The sequence below is a fragment of the Panthera pardus genome, unplaced genomic scaffold, assembly GCF_024362965.1.
Source record: "Panthera pardus isolate Hobbes unplaced genomic scaffold, ASM2436296v1 HiC_scaffold_17, whole genome shotgun sequence".
NCBI classification, from domain to species: domain Eukaryota; kingdom Metazoa; phylum Chordata; class Mammalia; order Carnivora; family Felidae; genus Panthera; species Panthera pardus.
The window spans coordinates 41814874-41841617 of record NW_026526732.1 but is presented as its reverse complement, the minus strand read 5'-3'; the positions used below and the strand labels follow the sequence as shown (position 1 = coordinate 41841617).

At 34.8% G+C, this 26744-nt stretch overlaps 1 long non-coding RNA gene across 1 annotated transcript in view; it reads left to right on the top strand.

Moving 5' to 3' along the window:
• Positions 1-26744, top strand: part of LOC109248539 (uncharacterized) — a 54782-nt gene that overhangs the window by 14336 nt on the left and 13702 nt on the right. Inside the window, exon 2 of the long non-coding RNA XR_002072106.2 lies at positions 6388-6466. This is a non-coding gene — a long non-coding RNA (uncharacterized LOC109248539). The remainder of the gene's footprint in view (positions 1-6387; positions 6467-26744) is intronic.

Genomic DNA, 26744 nt, shown 5'->3' with positions numbered 1-26744 from the left:
CCTGGGGTGCCTGGATGACTCAGTTGGTTAAGTGTCTGACTCTGGATTTCAGCTAAGGTCATGATTTCACAGTTGTGAGATCAAACCCCATGTTGGGCTCCGTGCTGATGGCACTGAACCTGCTATATATTCTCTATTGCCTCTCTCTGTCTCTCTCTCTGCCCCTACCCCCACTAGCGCCCTTTCTTTCCGAAAATAAGTAAAACATTTCTTTAAAAAAGAAAACGAGGAGCGCCTGGGTGGCGCAGTCGGTTAAGCGTCTGACTTCAGCTCAGGTCACGATCTCGCGGTTTGTGAGTTCGAGCCCCGCGTCAGGCTCTGGGCTGATGGCTCGGAGCCTGGAGCCTGTTTCCGATTCTGTGTCTCCCTCTCTCTCTGCCCCTCCCCCGTTCATGCTCTGTCTCTTTCTGTCCCAAAAATAAATAAAAAACGTTGGAAAAAAAAAATAAAAAAAAAGAAAAGAAAACGATCCATTTACAACTGCACCAAAAACTGTAATATGAGAATAAACTTTAACAAAGAGATGAAAGATCTGCACCCCAAAAACTATGAAACACTGATGAAAGAAATTCAAGACAACGGAAAGAAATGGAAAGACATTCCATGTTCATGGGTTAGAAGAATAAATATTGTTAAAATGTCTATACTACTGAAAGCAATCTACAGATTTAATGCAGCACCTATAAAATACCAACAGCATTTTTCAAAGAACTAGAAAAAACAACCCTAAAATTTTATAGAACCACATCTTGAATAGTCAAAGCAATCTTGAAAAAGAAAAACAAAACCATAGGTATCACAACTCTACACTTCAAGTTATATTACAAAGTAGTAGTAATTAAAACAGTATGGTACTGGCATAAAAATAAACACCTACGTGTTTCGATAGAATAGGATAGAAAACCCACAAATAAACCCACAATTATATGGTCAATTAATCTTAGACAAAGGAGAAATGAATATACAATAGGAAAGACAGTCTCTTCAACAATGGGAATGGCAATGGGAAAACTGACCAGCTACATGCAAAAGAAAGAAACTGGACTACTTTCTTTTACCATACACAAAAATAAACTCAAAATGGGTCAAAATCTTACTCTTAAGGTTATAGTATAGTGGGAGAAAAGGAATGATCCCATGTACCAAGTGCAATACATAGTACATAATTTATTTTATATTTATAGCAACCTCAGAAATTAAATATTTATTGGTTATCCCCATTTAAGATACAAATCCGACTGAGCCTTACAGTAGTTAATAACTTGTCTAAGGACACCAAAAAAGTAGATTTGAATTATTTTCTTTTTTTTTTTAATTTTTTTTTTAACATTTATTTATTTTTTTTTGAGACAGGGAGAGACAGAGCATGAACGGGGGAGGGGCAGAGAGAGAGGGAGACACAGAATCCGAAGCAGGCTCCAGGCTCTGAGCCATCAGCCCAGAGCCTGACACGGGGCTCGAACTCACGGACCGTGAGATCGTGACCTGAGTTGAAGTCGGACGCTCAACCGACTGAGCCACCCAGGCGCCCCTTGAATTATTTTCAAATAATTTTATGGTTACTTTTGAAAATCCATTTCCTATTTCATCAGTCTGCAGGGCTTTCCTATGTAATAGCGTTGCATATTTATATATGCTGTACTGAATTGCCTCCAGCTTTAAGAATTTTTCAGACTTCACTAAGGAAAGTATCCCATTATCTCCTGAATTTCATGGTTTAGCAACACAGCACATAAAATCAAGCTACTCCATAGTGGAAAATAGTGTATCTCATTCCTGAAACCAATTTAGGAGTACATTCAACATACCTCTTATAATGGTAAAAATAGACTATGAAGCAATTTTCAACCCCATAAAATGGAATCAGTGCTCATTCCAGCCTTGGGTCCATCACATCATTAATATGTCTGAATTTTAGTAAACAGTGGGAATTCCAAGACTTTAATAAAGGCCAACAAATTCTTTTCAAATCTTGTAGGAACAATGAAATAATCTACTTTATAAAAGAAACAAGCTTTAATCTTGTGTCTGAACAACAACAAGAAAAGCAAATCTATGAATTAGCAAGAAAGTCTTAGAATAGCATATTTAATCATTATTGCAAAAGAGAATGCTGTTCTTGGCCATCAAAGTTTAAATAGAAGATTCTATATGCAATGATTGTATTAGAAATGTTGATAAGGGGCATTTTATACTATTGTTTTTAGACAGAGTAAATTCATAAACATGGTATCAATTGATAAATGACTAGTCATGAATCTATTTCTAAGCAGTGAGTAATTAAGAGAAACATATGAAATAAGTGAAATTATCCTCTTCCATCTTGATTTTCTTATGAAACTTCCAAATATCATTCCAATCAATGGGAAGATCTTTGTTAACTCTACCTTTGCAAGTTTGATTAGAATTTTTTTAATCCCACAAAACAACAACAAAAGTGAAATCTGTCGAATATGTGTTTTTTTCTCCAAATTATTTTTCCAACTTCTCTGCCAAAGCAAACACATGGTATGTGTTAGTCAGCTGGGTCTGCATTAATTCATCAGTTGTATGAACCACCCTGATTTTGTTGCCAAACCTATTACACTAAACCCCACTGTTTTTAAAACTTAACTCCAAACATCCTTTTAAGCTTGCAGAACATTCTAAATGTAGCTTAAATACACACTATTTTTAAGTTACTTTTTTTGTTTTTTAGGAAACTTTGGGAATATTCCTCTTGGATAAATCCCACATTATAAGTTATTTTGGTACCTGTTAAGAGAAAGGTAAAATACAGCCCCTTTTTCTTTTTGGCACAAAGGATAGAGAAAAGGGAAAGTTTATTTTTGTTAAGATTTTTTAAAAATATTCTCAGAAGCAATAAGAGCTGTTAGAATAGTTTGACAAGAAATGCTATCAGATGGTTGGAATCCAGAATTTTAATGCACAAATATGCATTTTATTCTTTCTCCCACAGACTTGTGTCACTGGAAAAGTCACTTATTTTATCATAAAATAAAAAATACTCATTCACCCTATGATGATTTTAACCCTCACTTAAGGAATGTTATATTTATTGCTGTCCTAGATCTTCAACGGTAGGGTTGATACTGACAATTACCATCTCCTTGTTTCTGAAGAAAAGAGAACAATAGCCCTTTCCATGAATAAGCATAAATTTTTATGATAGCAATGAAAAAGCAGCTATTTAACAACCACGGTATGAATCTGTTACAATTTTCAAAGGTTTTATCCTCAATTTATATCACACTCTAGCATTTAATTTTGAATTAAGTAAATTTCAATTCAAGAAACCTGAGATTAGCTACCTAATTTGGATATTGTATATTTCAATGTAACCTTGTATACCAACATCTCACCAGAAGTCAATGACTGAGAATTGCAGAAAATAACATTCACAAGCCTTCGCCCCTACATCTCTTTTTACTTGGATCTATTCCCACCTGCTCTGTCTTCCCTCTGGTTAAAATGTGTGAACTCTTCGCAAAGGCCAGCCTCCCCACTTATATTCTGATCTCATCTCCTTTCTCCAATACAAGAACATTGTTTCCACAATTCTCACTTCTCTTTCCTACATCAAGTTTTCTACCTCCTCTGAAATGTTCCATCAACAGGTAAAATGTTATTCTCCCACCCAAGAAAAACAACCTCTAATTGTCTCATTTCTCGTTTCCTCTACTCTAGTAAATAGTCCAAACATCTCCTTCCCTTTAGAGGAAAATGCCTTAAAAGACTGTTCGTGCAAATTCTCTCTTAAAACCTCTCACAAGATTATCTCCCACCACACCACTGGAACTGCGCTTGTGGAGGTCACCAATGACCTTCACGTTGATAAACCCAATGGCCGCTTTTCAGTTCTTATGTTACTTGATCCCTCAGCAGCTTGTGACACAACTGGTCACTCCCTCAGTCTGTAAACATTTTCTTCACCTAGCTACTGCAGTCGCAGTTATGCTCCTTCTTTACTGGCCATACTTTTCATTCTCCTTTGATGTTTCCTCTTCATCTTTCCAACAACCTTTAAATGTTGAAATACCCAAAGGCTCAATCCATGCATATCTTTTATGCTCCCACTAACTCCCTTTCATCCAACCTCTGCTATAACTAATGTCTCCAATTATAGCCTGACCTTCTCCCCTAAACCCCAAGCTGACTTACATATTATATCTCCACATGGATGTTTAATAGATATTTCAATTTACCATGTCCAAAACTAAGTTCCTCATCTTTATCTACAGGTGCTCAGAGAAAAACCCTTTATACAGTTTTCTCTCCCAACTCACATTTAATCCACAGCACATATCATTAGCTTTATCTTCCAAATATATGTAGAAACTAACCACTTTCTAGCATTCCCTCCATTAATCACTATTTTAAGTCCCCCTGAATTATTGTCAATAGCCTCCTTAGTACTCTGCTTCCACCTTTTCTCCCCTTCAGTTTCTGCTCAACACTAAAAACATGTAAGTGGATCAAATCCTTCAGTAGCCCTTATCCTAACCAGAGAAAAGTCTAAGTAATTGCAACAACTACAAGGTCCTATGCAGGCTGGCTCCATGTGCCTTTGTGATCTTATCTTCTACAATCCCACTTATTTACTCTGCTCTAGTCACAACGGCCTCTTTGATCGCCTTGAATTTGTTAGGCATTCTCCCACTTCAGGACCTTCACAATTGCTATTTTCTTTCCTGGAATCTTCATCTTCTAAGTACAACCATGGCAAATTTCTTTCAGCTCCTTCAGGTTTTGACTCATATATTACTTTCTCGGCATGTTCTTCCCTGAGCATCCTACTTAAAACTGCAATCATCCTTCAGTATACCTTCTTACCTCTTCCCTTGGTTTATTCCTCTTTGGCATCATGATAACTTAAAACACTGTATAATTTACTTACGTAGCTTCATTTCTGTCTCCCAATCCCCACCTGGCAAATTCCAAGAGGGCAGGGCTTTTTGTGTTTCTTTCATGCCCATAAACCCAGTACCCAGGGAGCTGTTTCAAAGATAACAGTTGCTCAATAAATATTTGTAACATAATTATATAAGGAAGGAGTAGAGTCTATGGTAGTTAAAAAGCACAGGTTTCAGAGTCAGGGAGATCTACATATGAATCCTTGTTCTGCCTCTTACTAAATAAGCAATTTACCTTGGAGAAGTAATTTCTCTGAACCCCAGTTTCCTCATTATAAAAAGGATATAATGGTACTTAGCATTGAAAATCATTTTTATAAAAAAGGATGAGATCTTGCTATTTGTGAAAACATGGATGAACTTAGAGAGGATTACCTACACTAAGTGAAATAAGTCAGACAGAGGATAAATACCATGATTGTACTTTTATTGGAATCTTAAAAAACAGATGCATAAACAAACAAAAAGCAGAATCAGACCTATAAATACAGAAAACAAACTGATGGTTGCTAGAGGACTGGGAGTGTGGGGATGGGCAAAATGGATGAAAACAAGTGGGAGACACAGACTTTCAGTTATGGAATAAATAAACCACAGGAATAATAGGTACAGCATAGGGAATATAGCCAATAGTATTGTAACGGCATTTTATGGTGACAGATGGTAGTTACACTTGTGGTGAGCATAGCATAATGTATAGAGTTGTTAGATCACTATGTTAGGCACCTGTAACCATGTAACATTGTATGTCAACTATACTCCAGAAAATTATTTTTATAAACCTGAAAGGAAATAATAAAATTTAAGCAAAATAAAACAAAACTTTTGTGATGATTCATATTCACCATCAATAAAGAATAATATTGTCCAAATGTATACAATAAATTGTAATTGCTTTACTTGACCACTTAGTTAATTGTTTTTCACTAAATAGTTCACTAAATATAAATTTCAAAAATAATTTTTCACTAAATAGTGTCATTTGATACTTGGTCATTAATAAAATTATAATATATTTTCCCCACCAGTTTTTAATTATAAAATGTAATTTTATAAATAAAAGTTTTTAAATATATTTTCCATGAAGAGTTCCATATTCAATTTTATTTTATTTTTTAATTTTTTTTTAACGTTTATTTATTTTTGAGACAGAGAGAGACAGAGCATGAACGGGGGAGGGTCAGAGAGAGAGGGAGACACAGAATCGGAAGCAGGCTCCAGGCTCTGAGCCATCTGCCCAGAGCGCGACGCGGGGCTCGAACTCACGGACCGCGAGATCGTGACCTGAGCTGAAGTCGGACGCTTAACCGACTGAGCCACCCAGGTGCCCTCATATTCAATTTTAAAATATAATATTACAATATTGAACAAAGGCATTTTAAAATAATAAATTTAGATGCTAATTATTTTGGTGAGCTCATCTTACATTGAGCTTTATTTTAAAGTTGTTCTTTATTTTGTATTATGGCCCTAGGCCAGTGCTCTTACAGAAGAAATTTCTTCCACCATTCTTATCCACAGGATATCTCCACCCACCTACCACCATCTCCAAGGTAAATAGATTGTACTTGACAAAACCTAATATTGGCTCTTTTCTTAGATCCATAGATTTCTATTTTCCATAGATTTCTGTCTCCTTACCTCCCAATATCCACAAAAAATACCACCAACTCAAGCTATAGGAAAATAAAAAAATAACTCTTTTCCACAAAAATTTTGAGGCCCTTTCTTCTAATCTACTCTTTTGATTAAAGAATAGGATAAGTGGAACACTGACATACCAAGCAATTCAAGTTCACAAAATTATTTTATGAAAAAGTTGGATCTTGAATCCATTTTGGCAAATGGCCCATGCCTTGCTTTGTTTGGAGTTTTGTTTTTTTCTTTCTTTCTTTTTTTTTTTTTGACTTCACTAGTTACCCTCAATTATCTCCTCAGTTTTACTCTAAAGCGACACACCTTATCTGTGGTGTTTCCTTTTCTTAACACATATATGTATGATTCTAATAAACATTTTATTGTTGTTGCATATTGTGATTAGATAACGTCCATGAAATTATTGGTGTAGTAAAAGCCTAGACAAAACGCAAATGCATTTCAGTTATTAACTGTTTTTGCTTACTTCTTAAATTGTAATGTAAAATAAGTTGGATGTATAACAATGTGCTTGAATTTTTATTAATAATTATTATTTTTATGGAATATATTATTTGCCAGCTGATGTTCTAAGAAAAAGAATTCATGCTCTGCATCAGCTCTCAACAACAGCACAGAATATGAATGGAGATCTAACTCCTAAGCTCTTTCCATTGCTGCATGAACACTTGACTTGTTTCCGTATTAAGAAGAGCAGTGTCTACTTTCTATATGAAAAGATTCTTAAATGCAATCAAATTTATTCATTTCCCCCTTCCATTTGTGTCTCAGAATATTGAACTCCCACAGCTCATCTCCAAACAAGCTTTTTCTAAGATTTTTTGGTTCAGATTATTGGATGGTTTCATTATTTTGACAGAGATATTTTTTTAAAAAAAATACTATTGTAACCTTTCATCCTAAAGTATATAACATTTATGGTTAATTTTGATGACTAGAAAGACAATTCATTCATAAGTAATGCTACCAGTCATATAAACTGTTAAGTAGAGGTCAAAGGAGCTTTGTATTTAGCAATAGCACCTTTGCGGAATAGAAAGTGGCATTTCATCTCTTGTTGCACCAATATTGGTGCAGTAACTTTACTAATATTGGCTAATGTAGGTCTCCATTTCAAATAAAGTTTGTAACTCAAATATGATCAGGTGGACATTACAGCAATATTATCTCTTTCTGATTCTCAGAAATTTTATAATATACAACCAAATAATATATTATTACTTTTTTATATGGATAGGGTAATCCTCTGATAGCAGCATCAAAAGTTTTTTAAAGTCATCATATTTTAAAGTCCTCATATTCCATGTTAGTGGAAACTTCAATATCCCTACTGAGATAGTAACTCAGAAATGTATATTTCAGTCACTGAGGGAGAGCTTTCAATGGGCATGCAGTTTTAACTCAAAATGGAATGTAATATTTAATGCATGAGTATATATCTACTTAGGCAGCATTGTAATAGATGAAAATAATCAGAGGAGAATCTTAATAATGGAAAAATAATGTCTTAAATTTCTGAAATCTATCCCTCCTTGCCTATATCAGAAATGTTCTACATGCTTTTGGCTCATAATTCAAGAGTGCATTAACAGAGTTCTCAATTCAGAGTTCAGAATTTACCAGGAGTCATGGATTGATTTTATCTTCGTTTGTATCTTACCAACTGTGTGAAATGACTTTTTTCATTATATTTTAAGAAACTTACAGTTTCTTTGGTGATAATTCAATAGTATTCCTACTGTTAAAACATCTTGATTCAATATTAATATTTTATATGCAAAGCTTAAGATTTTATCATTTAATTAAAATTTTATTGTGTATATACTACTACTAGGTCTTTTAAAAATAATGGATATGCTTGCATTAGTTATTATAGAAATAAAACTTTTCAATAGTAAGTCAGATACTAGAATCAATGCTACCTACACAATGGATGAAACTAAATGCACACAGTATGTTTACACCAGACAGTAACCAAGAAGACAGTAAATTCACTGAATCTTATAAATTAGGCCATTTCCTAAAGTTTTTGGTACACACATGAGTAATTTACATATATTTTGGTTTTATGTTTTGAGGACTGACTTATGAGACCATACAAAATGGAAAAAAAAACTCAGAATATTTTTAGGTTACATAATATCACTTATTTAATATGGAAGAAAGTCTAAATAAGATATATTTATACCTATACCACATGTGTGTGTATACACACACACACACACACTTCACACACACTTTTATATATAATATAGATATTCTATACATAGTGTGTATATATATATATATATATATTTTATATATATATATTCTATTCTATTCTTTAGATATCTTTGGTCTCCCACACGAAATCCCCCACATTCCAAAAGTACTACCTACTTTTACGGAAAGCTAGTTATTCAGAAAATATACTTAGGTTTATGTTATATTCTAGAGATGTTAGATTCCAGGGATCCTACAAAGATGGTGTATCATTTAGGCAAAAGACAGATATGTAAATGAATAAATTACATTGTCTTTAAAAGACTATAAGAATAAACATTTCTATGAAAGCAAATAAGTACTGTCTACGTAGAGAATTAAATAAATGTTAGAAGACACAAAATTGGTGCTGACTCTTAGGGTACAAGTAAAAGTTTGTCGAATAATTAATACAGAACCCAATTAATATAGGACATTTGAGTTTTACCTTGTAATATATGATGGAATCTTGTATTCACAAAGGAGAGAGAGATAATTAGATTGAGATTGTAGAATGAAAAAATATCTAGAAATAGAGTGGAGGATAGATTTAAGGGAGTAGAGGTTGAAAGGCCAATAATTAGATGACAACTGTAAAGAACTTAGAATGAAGATTATTGAAAATTTATATGGCCTAACTTAAAGCAAGTCCAGTTAGGATATAGACATGGAGACATATGCAGTATGTACTTGAAGATATATTTTGGTAGCAAAGGATGTAAGAGAAATTCATACAATCAAATGCTGGAGATTATCCTGACCTATGGGTGTAAACTGGAAGACTCAGAAAGTACTGAAGAGTAATGTACAAATGAAGTGAACAAGAAAGAGTAATATCATAGACACTGAAAAAGAACATCAAAGTAGTTCTACAATGGTTAACAGTGTCAAATACCATAGAAGGATTACATAGGATAATGTCTAGAAATGTTGCAAATCAGGAGGTCAGGGTGGACCTGAATGAAAGCACTTGTATAACAGTGGGAATAGAGCTCAGGTTGTATCAGATTGAAAAATGAAGAATAGTTGGAGAAGTAGAATCAGGGAACTGAATGAGTCTATGATTTCATAACATTTGGCAGTGAAAGAAAAGATGGTAAAAGTATAACAGAGCAGATTGAAGGAATGTTCTCCTGGGTTATGAGTGCTTCGGAAATCGAAGAAGGAGGACCAGTGGAGGAAAAGTGACCAAAGTCTTAGGACAAAAGGAACAATTTCTTAACTGTGACCCTGATGAATCAGGAAGTGATAGTAATAGTAATTTTCATACTATGTACCAGGCACTGCCCTTCACGTTGTTAATGTTTTAATTATTGCAATCGACTTCAGAACTTTATGAGCTATGTATCTTCATTGTATCCATCTTAGAGATGGAAAAACTTAAATACTGAACTGGCCTAAGTGAGGGAGGGAAAACAAGAGGCCAGGAAGCTGGGAATCAAAAACTGTTCTCTTAACCACTGTGCTCTACTGTTTCTGAGGCCTTTGGAAAGAACCTGAAATACAGATTCTTATAAAATAGAAAAGAAGGAACGGATGGGTGACATCAAAGGTATGTAGAGAAGTGAAGTGGAGAAAAAAAAAAGTGGAGGGGAGACAAGCTGATTAAATACTTACTTGATAGCTTGTATTTTCCCTATAATGTATAAGGCAAACATCATCTGTTAATGATTAGGCATTTGGGAAAAGGGTAAAAAGTCTGAGAAACGTAGTAAACTCTTAGGGATACCAGACCAGACAGCTTAAGAACAATTCTGACCATTAGCCATCAACCTCTGTTCACTAAATCATCTTCTCCACATTATCTTAAATGCTTACAGGAAACTTTACAAGAATTATTATTCCCATTTACATTCATGGCACCTGAAGATCAAAGAGGTTAGGAATTTGCTCAAGATCGCCCAATTAACAAGTATAGAAGTTGGGATACGAATTGAGGTCTACCACCAATGTTCATGTCCGTGCTCTTTGACTCTGCCACACTGCCTCAGTAAAGAATAGAAAGAGACCACTAAGGGCAAGTAGAGGCAATGCTGTGAGGTATTGAGGGCACGGTCTACAATGAAAATCGTAACTGCCGCATAGCATCAATCTGCATAGGTAAGCAATGCTCCACACCAACACAAGGCAATGTTTGAACCCACATTAGAAACAGATAGTGGCTGCCTTCGATTGTGGTAGGGAATTAACTGGTTAGGTAAGGATGGTGGAAGCATAAGGGGTAGAGGGAAAAGGTAGAGCCAGGAAGGAGCTGTTAAACTCAGAGAAAGGTGGTAGATTGTGGCCCTAAGAACCAGCGGCAGGTTGAGAAGAAAAAATAACATGAAGGATCCAAAATGTTGAAGAGAGTGAGATCTCTGAATTTAATATTTTTGCAGATGGAGTTCAATAAGGTTGGACTGGCAGCAGAGCTTCTCAAACTCTCAGGCAACTGTTTAACGATTTTCAAGCTTTCAGGCATACCTAGCAACAGTGTTGTTTATTTACCTTAATTAGTTCTAGTGACATCCCAAACACTGCAGAAAAGATTACTTCAGTTTCCATAAGCTAAAAGCTTTATAGAATAAACCTTTGTCCCCCTTGAGTACTGATGTTAAAACTATGAAATCTATTATAATTCCAACTTTTTTAATGTTTTAGAACTTTATTAAAGTGGGCAGTTCTTCATCTACTTTTGAAATTCTATCAGATACACTGAGTTTTATGCCCCTATTTTATATTCCATTCTGTGGCTACAATCACTGTGTTTGGCTGGATCAGCTATCACTGCAGTACTTGGCAGTGTGGACCACAAACAGTAATTTCCTACTTCCGGAACCTGTCTGATGACAGAGTTTGTACCTTCTGGTAAAAACCAGTAATTCAAGACTACAACTATAATGTTACAAATAATCATTTTTACCCCACATCCCAAAATGTTGCATCCAAACAACCTCTTTTGATATCACTGTTTAATATCTATCTCAATTTACCAACGAATTAATGTACAGATTTCATCATAAAACTGAAATCAGCAAGACCTGAGCAGCTGCTTAACTACAAATTCTTCCCTGGCCACTTACAGTCTCTCAAGCAATAGAAATTCTTGGCATTACTACTTGATTGACCTCCTGATCAGTTTACAGAATGAGCTGTCTTAATTTGACTCAAAGAAACATAAGTACTGGGGCATAGCAGTTTATTGTGGGTTTAAACTAGGATGGTTCACCAGCAGGATTTTCTACTGAATACGTATTTATAAGTGATAGTCTAAAGTGATGTAGCTATTCCAGAAAATGTGTTGTATAAGCATATGTCATTGATGATTATCAGAAATGTATTCCCATACAATAAGAAAGTGGTTCTAGATACCCTAGCTCCACTGTAAGAGGCAAACTTTCATACTCAGAAATATTTTAATAAGAGATATAGTTCATCCTCATCTTTTTTTCGACAAGCATAATAAGCAGTAAAACCTGGTGAAGGCTGAAATACGTAGCTTAGGTTTTACGTTCCATATCCCTGAGTGTACCAGATTATCTTCTAACACTGATTTTGTAATGTTCTGCCTTGCCTGGTTTTTAAATATTACAAAGAAATATGTTTCCACTATGCTTCTTGGAAGATAAATTCTCCTCCAATCTTTAATGCCATATTCAATGTTTAAAACACCCATGTAAATTCTTTCTCACAGTGGAAGTTTTACTTGTTGAACTTTTTTTATTATGATATAATAGAACATTATATCCTAAAATAAGAATATATACCCTCCACAACAGGAAAATTACCTTATCTGATAATATTTTATGTATGTGAGTAATGAGATGACTAGCTATCCAAAAAGGGATAATAATTCATTACCACACCCAGTAGAAATCATTCCCTCCTTAAAGATACAAAAGATGAAGCAAAATGATTTTTAAAAGTAAAATCACAAGTTTAAAAGATGGCAACTGGCTTTGGGTTGTATTACATGAGGGTAAATGTGATCTATATGGAAATATTTTTACAAAAATAGATTCTCAAGAATATCAAGCTATCATTTATTTTCTGATGCCGTTCATTTTTGGGTTTTTTCCCCCTTTGTTCTTGTTCTCCATTCATTTTACTCACTATTTGGCACCAGACTCAATGAACATATTTCTTCTGTGACCTAGAATTGACTTAGTACATTGTACAAATGCAAATATTGAAGTTAATATATTTTATATTAGGACAGAATCCAGAAATATGTAAAGAAGGATGTGTGTGCATGTATGTGTGTGTGCGTGTGTGTGTACTCCTCATTTTATCTAAAACTTAGGGAAGTTATAGTTGTCACATTTCCAAGACAGAATGTTTACAATAAATTTGGTAAGGTATAATATCTTCTAAATTGATCTTTTAAGACTAAATCTAATTTATATTTGATAGTGTCCATTAGTGAATAATCATCAGCACCATCACACCATAATTACTGCTTTTATGCTTTATATAAAGTAAATGGAACTATCTTTATTGTGAAACTATTTTGACAATATTAACTGTTAGGAAAATAGAGGATAATTTTTCACTGAAGTGATTTATTTGCTATAAAAACCTGCTATGCAATAACTTGACAAAGCAGGGTGTCGGGGGAAAGGAGAGTTTTTCAAATGGGATATTTTGGCCCTGAGATCAAAGAGAAGTGAGTAGAAGCAAGAGGCACAACAGAAGCTATGGTTGTGCATAGCACAGCTAAGCTGCTATGAGCAATTAATGGACATACCATTGATTACTCCTTCAGTCAACAGGTACATTTTTCACTCACATCACAGGCCAGATGGGTTTTGCCAACTGGCCTTCCTTGATGATTTGGGATCTGGCTTCTCCATCTTGTGTTGCTGACATCTTCCAGGGCCTCCTTGTGTCCTCTACATTTAGTCAGCCAATCAGCAAAGATCATAAGTGAAGATACCCCATCAGATGCTTTATGACTAGACTTAGTAATGGTATATATCACTTCCACCCACATTCATTTGGCCAGAACCAGGCAGATGGCCTGACCTAACTGCAAGAGGGATCAGGAAATCTAGCCTTTAGGGTGCCCATAAAGAGGACATGAAGTTAGTGAGCACTATGGTTTGTACCCCATCTCCCAAAAAGGATATGTTAGTGCTCTAATTCCTGGTACTTTAGAACATGACCTTATTTGGAAACAAGGTCTTTACAGAGATATCAATTTCAAATAAGATCATGATGATGGGCCTTAACCCAATTTGATGTGTCTACACAGAAAGGGCAAAATTGAACACAGAGGCAGACACAGACAAAGGAGAACATTACATGAAGAAACACAGGGAGAAGACAACCATCTACCAGCCAAGAAACACCTGAGGCAACTAGAAGCCAGGACAGGCCTGGCACAGATCCTTCTCTGGCACCTTCAGAGAAAGCACAGCCCTGCTGACACTTTGATTTCAGGCCTCCTACCTCCAGAACCATGAGACAATAAATTTCTGTTTGTTCTATACCACCCAGTTTGTGGCACTTTGTTATTGCAGCACTTGGAAATTAACACAGTGAGCATCTTGCTGTTCTCTGCCACCCTTTCATCTCTGATACACAGAGGCTAAATAAATCAGAAAAACTTTTCTAAAAAAATAGAACCAACTGAAAATTCTGGCTAAAATATTTGTACTTATTAAAAGCATCAAAGAGCTAATAAGTTAAGAAAATACTAAGCCGAAGTATAAGGGAAGTCATGAAACCATGGTACTAAAGAAACAGAGCCACTTTTGCTTTAAGGACATTTAAGAGCTAAATAAACTTGAGCATAAATTTGGCAGGTCTTGAGGGTGAGGAGAACAGAAGAGAAGACCTAGAATCTCCTCAAGTTGGAGAGCTTAAAAAGTGCTAACAGAAGTATAATGTAACCCACACACATACTTTTAAATTTTCGAACAGCCACATTTCCAAAAGTAAAAACAGGTGAAAGTAAATTTAATAACATATTTATTTAACTCAAAATTTTCAAAATATCAATGTGTAATGAATAGAAAAATGTATTGATGAGATACATTACATTTTTTTGTATTATGAAATCAAGACCTAGTCTGCATTTCATAATGTCAGTATGTATCAGGTCTGACCAGATACATTTCAAGTGAATAGTCCCATGTGGCCAATGAATGCAGTACTTGACAGCACAGGTATAAACTTTCAAACTAAAAGGCACAAATAATTGGGCTGAATTAAAAAAAAAAAAAAAAGACCCTACTATCCACAACAAATAAAGACCCAGCTAGATTAAAGGTAAAAGGATAGGACTTCCACTTATACCAAATGGAATAACATCCCCTAAATGGATAAAATCTATGAAAGAATACTTGCAAAGACATTGAACTCAAGCAGTGAAGGACAGTCATTCATGAGAAAACAAACAGAAAGAAAACAAATCAGGTAAACTTTCTGAATTCCCAGCTGACTGTCCAAAGAAATTTCCACCTGTGGTACAAGAAAGGGATCCACATAGAGTCTACCTGGACCTGAGAGTCAAGGGAAGCTTAGACAACTAGAATTCACAGAGAAGTGTACCAGAGGGGAGAGAGCTGCACTGAAAAAGACCTCCAACAACCTGTAGGAAAGCCACCTTGACAGAAGGTAAGGCCAGCACATACAATCTAAGAAACCAACCTGAGGCCAAGAAACAACCATTAAGAAGATTAGAGGGGAAATTCCTGAAGCTCACACAGGGCCAGGAATAGTTCCTGTTCATATCAGCTAGAGTGGAAAAATAGGAAGAAAGAAAAAAGAAACTCTCATAATTTATACGATATTGGGTAGAGTACTCAGAAAGGTTCTGCATCTGTAGTGGGTTTAACCCTAGAGTAAACCCTATTCTGCTCCTGCCTAAAAACAGCTTTAAAACAAAATAAAAAAGAGTCAAAATACTTCTAAGTAGAACAACTACATCCCAGAACAAAGTTCAGGAATATTTTTGTGGGGGTGCCTGGGTGGTTCAGTAGGTTAATTGCCTGACTCTTTAAAAATTTTTTTAGCGTTTATTTATTTTTGAGAGAGAGATTGAGAGACAGAGCATGAGTGGGTGAAGGGCAGAGTGAGAAGGAGACACAGAACCTGAAGTAGGCTCCAGGCTCTGTGCTGTCAGCACATAACCCAATGCGGGGCTCGATCTCACGGACTGTGAGATCATGACCTGAGTTGGATGCTTAACTGACTGAGCCACCCAGGTGCCTGAATGTCCAACTCTTGATATCGGCTTAGGTCATGATCTCCCAGTCATGGGTTCAAGCCCCACATGGGCTCTGCACTGACAATGCAGAGACTGCTTGGGATTCTCTGTGTCCCTCTCACTCTGCCCCTCCCCAACTTGTACATGCTCTCTATCCCTCTCTCAAAAATAAATATTTTTTTAAAAAGAATATTTTAGGGAATATAAAAGTATCCAAGAGCACAACAAGATAAAATTCATAATGTCTGGCATCCAATAACAAATCAGCAGGCATGCAAAGAAGTGATGTTTCATAACTCACAGTGAGGAGAAAAATCAATGACTCAAAACCAACCCAGAAACCATCAGATGCGAAAATTAGCAGATAGGACAATAGAAATTATTATACTCATATTCCACATTTTTAGAAAACTAAAGAAAGATTAAGCATAATATGTAGACATAGAAGCTATTTTCAAAAACCACAAGATGAACTTCTGAAAGGTGAAAATTATAATATCTAAAATGAAAAACAGATTGGGTAGGATAAACAACAGATAAGAAATTGCAGAAGAAATAGTAAACTTGAAGACATAGCAATAGAAAATATTCACAATGATATACAGATAGAAAAGAGGGCTGAAAAAAATAAAAAGAGCAACAATTATCTATGAAATAATTTTTAGTGCCTTATTCTATTTGTAATTGAAGACTTTTAAAAATTTATTTATTGTTTTGCGAGAGATAGAGCACAAGTGAGGGAAGGGCAGCGAGAGAGGGAGAGAGAGAATCCATACTGTCTGCATGAAGGCTGATTCAGGGCTCAAAGTCAAGAACCATGAGATCATGACCTGAGCCAAAATCAAGAATTGGACGCTTAATCGACTGAGCCACCCAGGCTCCCCTGTAACTGAAGTCTTTGAAGGAGAATAAGTGGGAGTGTACAGAAAAAAAAGAGTTAAAGAAATAAAGGTGGAAACTTAAAATGTGATGAAAACTGTTAACGTACACGTCCGAGAAGCACAGTAAACCAACACAAGAAAAGACAAAAAAAAAATTACACTAATTCAGAGCATCAAATTGCTTTAAATGATTAAGAGGAAAATGTTAAAACAGCCAGAGAAAAACACAATTAACATAAAAAGAACAAAGGTCAGAAATGATAGCAGACTCTGTTTGGAAGCAATACAAGCTAAAAGCTGGTGGAACATCACTAAAATACTAAAAGGGAAAAAAATTATGTCTATAATTCTTTACTCAGAAAAAAAAATAAAAGGGTAAGAGCATTAACAGTGAAAATGTTTTTTTATATATTCTTTTGTGTGAAGCTACTTGCAATAGAACATTTCTTGTCAATTATTTAAAGCTTATCTATTTTGAGAGACAGAAAGCATGAGCAGGGAGAGGCAGAGAGAAAGAGAGAGAGAGAGAATCCCAAGAAGGCCCCATTCATTAGCACAGAGCCTGACACAGGGCTCAAACTCACAAATGGTGACATCATGACCTGGGCTGAAATCAAGAGTCAGATGCTTAACCAACTAAGCCAACCAGGTGCCCCCCTTGTCAATTCTTTTAAAAATGTTTCAATGCAAGAGATGGTTATTTTTTTCTTGAAAATTTATGAACTAAATGTTTCTTATTTTAAGGACTAGGAAATAGAAGAATATTTGCAATTTTCAACAAAGAAATGTAAGGTATAATAAATATTAATAAAAATAATCACTAAAGCTACTTGAATAAGGATAATAGTATTTTACCGCCTTGTAACTTGGCAAAGAGACTGCATGATAGCTGTCTATGGGTCTTGCATTTTACTTCTTAAAAAAGTAACTATTAGAAAATGTAATAGATATATTTTCTGAAACAAGAAAAATCTGTTTTAAAAATGAATAGGTGAGGCACTTGTCTTTATACCCATTTGTAAGCATTAAAATGTTCCTATTCAGCATATTTTACAGGGAAATTACCTATGTGGTGTACCTTTTTGGCAGTAGAATAGTAGCTATAAATATCCACGAAGGTCACCTGTTCAATTTCTTCTTTTTCAAAATACTTAATGGGCTCCTTTGGTTTGAGACATTTTAAAGATAGCAAAAGTATATGCTGCTTACTGAACCCATATTTATAATGAACAGTTAATTTATAGTCATTATATATACCACAAACTAGAAATAATATATAGAATCAATGAAAATATTCTGATATTAACTAATAGTATTTCTCCTAAAAACTTTAGCCCCAGAAATAGAGTGAAATATCTTGTCCTCATCCATATCACATTCTTTCATTGTTCCAGAACTCAGCAACATTCTATTCCAATATGTAATGATCTTAATACTTCTTGATAACAAAATTAATATTCTAAATAAAGGCTTTTCTCTAGCTTCTCTGTTAAAAACCTCAAAGTTTGGTAGTTAAAATTACACAAGCCCCACAAACCAAATTTCCAATGCTCTATATCTTTCCCTCATTTTTATTCTATAAATATATGAATGTTGAAAATTCAGAGAAGACACTTATTATTGAAAATGAAAATATTTCACTCATTTCTATAATCAAAGTGAGGGAAAATGTTCTCTGGCTTTGAAGGGAACAGTCTTATGGACGTTTATAACTTTATATGAGGTGTTGTGGGGGTGGTAACATAATATATTTCAGACTGTTTTCTTGAAGACAGTTTCTTTACCATGAAGAACTCACTCAAATTTTCACTTTTCCACTACTAAAATATTGTCTCTCAACTTACTAGCTATGTCTTTTGAAATTATAAACACACAGTTACATCAAGATAATGGCTTTCAAATTTTATGACCAGTGATGATCTGTAAATTGCTATTAAGCAAGACAGTCCCACCATCACAAAATGGTCATAAATCATTAATATTGGAATAAGGTCTTAAGGAAGGGTGCAGGTAGTAGGATGAGAAAGGAGATCAGGACTTAAGAATGACTCCTACCTGAGGAAAGAAACCTTGATAGTCTCATCTAAGGATAAGTTTTATCTTCTCTATAAATATTTGAAGGAAAACAAAGGTATCAAATAAGCATGTGAATTGTCATAAAAGTTTTTTAATGTTTTATTTTAATTTTCAGAGAAGAGAAACACAGAGCACAAGTGGGGGGTGGGGCAGAGAGAGAGAGGGAGACACAGAATTCGAAGCAGGTTCCAGGCTCTGAACTGTATGCACAGAGCCGCATGTGGGGCTGAAACTCATGAACTGCAAGATCATGACCTGAGCCAAAGTCATAGGCCCAACCAAGTCAGCCACCCAGGCTCCCCTGTCATTAAATGTTTTTAAAATATATTATGTTGCAGTGTACAATATTATACAATATGAAATAATGAATGTACCTTAATTTCTAAACATTTCATCTTTTTTAATGTTTATTTTATTTTATTTTATTTTATTTTATTTTATTTTTTTTTTTTTTTTGAGAGAGAGGCAGTGTGAGCAGGGAAGGGGCGAGAGAGGGAGACACAGAATCTGAAGCAGGCTCCAGGCTTTGAGCTGTCAGCACAGAGCCCGATGTGAACTCAGGAACCGCGAGATCATGACCTGAGCCAAAGTCAGACACTTAACTGACTGAGCCACCCAGGCGCCCCTTTCATCTTGGTTTTTTTTTTTTAAGTTTATTTATGTATTTTGAAAGACAAAGAGAGAGCATGTTTGGGGGAGGGGCAGAGAGGCTGGGAGACAGAGAATCCTCAGCAGGCTCCTCATTCTCAGTGCAGAGCCTGAGCAGGGCTCCAACTCAGGAACCATGAGGTCATGACCTGAGCCATGAGATCATGACCAAGAGTTGGACACTTAACCAACTGAGCCACCCAGGCACCCTTAAACATCTCATCTTAATTGTAAAGTTTAAATTTTGCAGTACTGTCATTCTTTACCTAAACTTGTCCTGTGTTAATGTTTATTATACATAAATACAAAGAAAATAGGTGTGATATGCTGAAATATGTACATACAAGAAAAAGAAACACAAATGAAAAAATAATACAAAGCTTCAATGAATTTTTCCTATTATAGCTAAGTGGCTTGTGTTATGACAAGGAATACAACACACTGGTAAGTTACATGTTTCTACTTCCTCCCTGTTAGTCAACAAACTAAATGCAAATGTGTCAAGCCATTTTCAGTAAGTATAAGAATCAGACCATTATTTGTTAGGAGTATCCAGTGGGGAGCATTTTGATAAGAAGTAAAGAAACATTTGTTAGATGGAAAGTCTAAATCTCCTTATGGTAATTGAAACCGCCTACATTTATCTGAGGTCTTCTATGGCATCACAGAGCTTTTGCTTAACTACTTGATTGCTTACGTTTTTATCCAGCTCAAAACACAGGCTTCTAGGTTCTGAGTGTACACTCTGAATCACAGGCAAAATCTTGCCTTCAGAACACAAAAACAACTAACTATAGACAGTCATTCATTCTCAATTTATTTTACCCATTAAATAAATTTACTTTTTAAATATTAACTTCTAGCTAGTTTCTCCGAAATATTTAGGAAATACAAAGATGCATGCAATAGGGTTCCTGCCTTCAGAGACCTAACCAAACAGTTGAGACTAATAGATATGAAATGGAAAATAATAAATAATAACACAACAAAGTAGGAATTTAAGTTCACTTAGTAGGATTTAAGTGAATTTTTATTTGAGGCTAAAAATCAAGTGTCATATAAAATTTCCCCATTGATTTTAGAGAGGTATTACTCTCTAGATTCGAAAAGCTGTTAATGTTTTGCTCTTCTTATGATGAACTGATGGTCTCCCAGTGACAAGTTGTGTTTTATCAACTAGTCTTTATCTCTTAAGAGATGAATCTGACTTTTTTCAATCTATACAATGATGAGGCATGTCATTCAATCATTGTTTTTTGCCCTAAATTCTGTAGTTATATTCTGCATTATATTACTTGATCAGTATAAAAATATTACTGAATGACTTCAGGCAAGCTGAATTTTTTATAACCCTCTCCCAGATCAGATTAAAGAGGGGAAGAAACATTCAAATAAACCTTTTATCACTGTAGGGGTTCTATTTAATGCAATAAATTTACATTCTACATATTGCTATCAAAACTCTGTTTTCTTAGATTTCTTTATACTCAATTAATAGATCTTCAAGCCATTTTAGAAAGGATGCAGGATTTAAAAAAACATAAATACAAATAAGCTCACATCAAATGGAGAATCTGTAGAATAATAAATTTTGATCTTTCTTTCTTTACCATTTAGAGAAATAAAAGAACTAATTTCTCCAGTTTTCAAAACAAGAGAAAAACCACATAATAAGATGGGGCTCTAATATCTGGGCACATGTTGAAGAATATGAGCCCAGACAACAAAGCCTGGTGACATGTGACTAATGATTGTGAGAATGCTGTTACACACACACTCACATTCATGTACACATGCACACACACACATGCTCACATGCTTATTTTCTGTGCTTAATTGAAACTGATTCATTACAAACAATGCCAACAGCTCTGCATAATTACTTTAAAAGTGAAAAGAAGCCCAAAACCAATGAATGAGAAAAAGAGAGAAAGAGAGAGAATTAGCTGTCTGATTCCAAAAGCATCCATCTTCTGATCCCATTGCAAATAGCATACTATTGTGGGCTAAAACACACGAAGGATTTTGAAAATATGTATTATTAAAGGAAGCCAACATGTTTTCTTATTAAATTATTTGAGGGTAAACATTCTAAGATATCCCATTTCTCTCATATTACAAGTGTCTTTATAAAAACAAAAGAGAAGGTACATGTAAGCCACATTTGGGGCTTGAGGGAACCCCAAGTTCTTAAAAAAACACTTTTAAACTTCAAAGTACAATCAGCTAAGCTAGAAAGCAAGGCATGTCTCTAAAAGAGCCACTATTGTCAAATTCTTGGGATCTTGAAAACCAAGTGAAAGGAGATAAAAAAAAAAAGAAAAGAATTCAAAAAATGATTAAAGTTAAGATCTAGCTCTTGAAATGATCTTTACCAAATGACAAAAATCCTTTAAAAAAAAAATTAAACCTGGGGGTGCCTGCGTGACTCAGTTAGTTGAGCGTCCGACTCTTGATTTCAGCTCAGGTCATGATCTTGCAGTTTGTGACATAGAGCCCCACATCAGGCTTGAGATTCTCTCTCTTCCTCTCCCTCTGCCCCTCCCCTGCTTGCACAAATGCTCTTTCACTTTCTAAAATAATACATACATACATACATACATACATACATATCAAAAATCAAACCTAAATTTGAGCAGCCTAATCATTAGTTCATGCTGAAAAAAATCTTGCCCAGCAACAGTGTAATAGGAGCCTAAGAGTATGATGATTTAAAGATACTCAAAATTGGTTAAAAAGATGGTGAGAGAAAAAGAGAGCAAAAGATGATGATGGGGAGGATTTTATAATAACTTGGTTATATAAACCAGTGAACATGAATTCCTTTAATAAAAAATTGAAATAGAGCAGAAAGAGATTAGCAGGCCCAACAGAAACCCACTAAAAAGACATGCAATTGTCTCTAAAATCTGTTACAAGCAAGAAAAAGAGAAACCTACTCCTACTTCCTGGGCAATAAAACATGGAAAGCTTCATCTGAAATAAGTGAAAAAAGACAGAATCCTTAAAATAGTTATGATCCTAATTGTCTTTAAGTATCCCCTGTGATTACAGAAGAAAATTGAAATCATTAGTGCTTGCCTTACATATATAAATACTGAGTAACATCTAAAATTATCCAACTAATTGAGCTAACCCTCAATCTAGGTATAGAAAATTGCATTACTTTCTCATTTTACAAAGATAAATTTAAGGATTAAGTTTCAAGCTGCAATAATTTTAGCAAATTTTATAAGGAATGAAAATAATTGTGTAAAATAAGATTGGATCTTGAAAGCAATAAAGGATTTGTATCATTTGAGTTGCTTAAAATATTAAAGTCTGGGGAGCAGGATGTTTTTCTTACTTAGCTTTAAAGGTTCTGAAGATAATTTTGATGCTGGTTTGAAGGGGCACATGCACCCCAATGTTTATAGCAGCACTATCAACAATAGCTAAATTATGGAAAGAGTCCAAATGTCCTTTGATTGATGAATGGATAAAGAAGATGTGGTGATATATATATATATATATATATATATACACACACACACACACACACACATATATACAATGGAATATTACTCAGAATATTATATGAAATCTTGCCATTTGCAACAACGTGGATGGAACTACGTGTATTATGCTAAGTGAAACAAGTCAGAGAAAGACAAATACCATATTTCACTCATATATGAAATTTAAGAAACAAAGCAGATGAACATAGGAGAAAGGAAGCAAAAACAAGATGAAAACAGAGAGAGACGCAAACTATGAGACTCTTAAAGACAGAGAACAAATTGAGGGTTGCTGGAGGGAGGTATGGGGGGAATAGGCTAAGTGGGTGATAGACATTAAGGAGGGCACTTATTGTGATGAGCACTGGTTGTTATAAGTAAATGATGAGTCACTAAATTCTACTCCTGAAACCAATACTATATTGTATGTTAACTAACTTGAATTTAAATTTAAAAAGGTAAAAATAATTTTGAAACTATCCCATCAATTGAAAGTTAAGAGCTCAATTTTTAGTACTTAAATTGTTTTACTACAAAATGTAAAACAGGACATAGTTTCAGCAGTTTAAACTATGAGACTGGAGGGGCGCCTGGGTGGCTCAGTGGTATTACGGACTTCAGCTCAGGTCATGATCTTGTGCTTTGTGGGTTCAAGCCCCTCGTCGGGCTCTGTGCTGGCAGCTCAGAGCCTGGAGCCTGCTTCAGATTCTGTGCCTCCCTCTTTCTGTCCCTCCCCTGCTCGCACTCTGTCACAAAAATAAATACACATTAAAGAAAATTTTTTAATAAAAAAATAAATAAATAAACTATGAGACTGGAAACGCTTACCAGTGATAAGCAAAATGTTATATTTTATTAACTAAGAGCAATATTGCTAAATATAATATGTTTATTTAGTGCTTGAAAAATAAAAGTGTAAAACAAACATTTTTTTTAACTTCCAAAACCTTAGTATTTGAATAAGAAGGACAGAATTTTATATAAAGGATGAACCAACAACCTTAACCTTTATCCTGGCCTGCCAAGGTGTTTTTCTAGTCAACTAATATTCACAACAATTTTTTAATTACCTCTAATTGAATCTTCAATCTTCCCCATAACCTATCCCAGATCCCTCATTTCATTATCAGCAAATAATTATGTCTCTTATATAGCAAAGAAAATGCACACCATTGGACAGGGACTCCCATTCCCCACAAGGAATCTATATACCTGCTCGTACCTTACCCACCCTTTCCTCCTGGACTACCGATCTAAGGAAGGTGCCTCTCTTTTCTTCTAAGGCCAATACCTAACATGGGCACCAATGCCCATCCCCTGCTCCTTTACCAGAAACTCTTACTTACTTATTGTATTCTCCACTTGCCCTACTTTTCCATCAGTATGATAAACAGTCTCAAATATCTCTTGCCTTTAAAACTTTCCCTCAATTCCCCTCTAGCTACTGTCCTATTTCCCTTCACAGCAAAACTTCTGAGGAGTGTGGCTTTATATTTATGACTTCCCTTTCCTCACCACTTTCTTAGCTTTCTGCGGTCTGTGTTCTATTCCCAACCACTCCCTCATATCACACTTTGACTAGTCATCAGTGTACTCCACATTGCTAACCACAGCAGTTACTTTCAGCTCTCATTGTGCTTAAGCTTTAGCAGTAAAAGCCAAAAGAGTTCACCACTCCTTGAAATGCTTTTCCTTTGGCTTTTGTGAACTGAATGCTCTTGGTTTTGCTCCCACCTCCCTGCACTCTGCTTTTCAAGACCCTCCATCAACAAGTCATTCTTTTTTTTGACCAGGCTTTCACTACTGGAGTTCTTTAAGAGGTCTTAGCCCTCTTATTCTTTAAGTCCACAGAGGGAATTACTTTGTCCTTTATAATAATAAATTTCTAATAGTAAATGGGATGGAGGAATTAATTTTTTTACAGATAAAAACAATGAGGCTCCGAGAAGTACAGTTATTTGTTCAAATATTCAGCAAAACACTTCTTCCCCAATTCAGATGCTTCCTTGTGGAAAGAACTCTGTTAGAGTAATAGTCTTGGCCTCTGTCAACCACCCTACATACTCCTCTCCACAGCAAGAAAAGAGGTTATCTTATCAGTATACTTAATACAAGAAATTGGGCAAGCTCAGATCCACATAATTCTTCTCTCTCTTTGGGATTTGCCTGCTTGCTGAAAGCAAACCTTCATCTACTCTTCCATGCCATAAATGTGAAGTGCAAGCCCTCATGGGGAAAAGCTCCCATTTTTCAGTGAATCTATGACTGGGTAACTGTAATCAGGGAGGAAATCTGAGAAAGCCCCCTTGGCTAACAGATTTAAATTACTTTTTTTTTTTTTGTTCTCTACCTGATGTTTGTTTGAATTAGTTTGGATCATGGATGAAGAAAAGGATTTTTATGCATTTATTTTCACAAAATACTTAGATTAATAACATGAAAATATATAGTCAGGAATATAGTTTTTAAGGCCTTCATGATTAATGGAACATAAAAGAATTTAAATTTGTACAGCTAATAAAAAAACTTGATCTGCTAAATTCTTGAAATATCAAATAGATGGATATTTGAGCATCAACATAATAATATAGTAATGAAAATAACAGTAATGATAATATGGATTATAGCTCATTGAATAAAATAAGAATTTTAATTTGTTGATAATAAATGTATAGGTAGATAAAGGAGAAGGTAAAGGTCTTCCTTACATAAAATGTCAACTCACAAATGTAGAAGGAACATGGGTATCAGAAAAATCACCATTTTGCAACCATCAGAGTAAATATTTGTTCAGGCAAAAATCACCAATGAATGCTAAACTCAATGGGGGAAGGGGATGAATATCATAAGGAATAGGATATTTACATTGTCTCAAAATATACCCCCACAAATCACTTGATTAATTATAACATAAAAAACATTATACAGTGGAGAAAAAGGAAAAACTAGTATCCGCTATGGGGAGCAAACGTTCATTCATGTACCTTAGGATATAGTATGCTGAGCAAAACATATCACTTCTGTGACATTCTAGCCAAAATTCATAACCCAAATCTAATAATGAGGAAACAAAAGATGAATCCAAATTGAGAAAAATGCTACAACATAATTGGCCTGTGTTCTTATAAACCCATGTCATGGAAGACAAAAAAAAAAATGGCTGACAACCTATACTACATTAAATAAGGCTAAATATATATGACATCTAAAGGCAACAGGCGGTTCCTTCTAGACTAGGAAATACTCCCATCAAGGATGTTATTGGGATAACTGTTAAAATTGGAATTGACACTACAGATTAAGCTAATGTATTAATGTTAAATTTCCTGAATTTGATGAAAATACTGTGGTCATAAGAGAAAATATCATTATTGTTAACAAATGGTCATTAGAGTGTTAAAAGATAAAGGTAAAATCTACTTTCAAGTTATTTAAAATATTTTTTTCAAAAAATTATGTATGTGTGAATGAAAGAGAGAAGGAAATGTGGAAATATATTAAAAATTGGTAAATTTGAGTAAAGATCGCCAAAAGAATGCCATAGTAGCCATACTTATATCAGACAATCTAGATTTCAAAATAAAGACTGTACCAAGACTTGAAAAAGGGCATCATATCAAAATAAAAGGGTCTATCCACC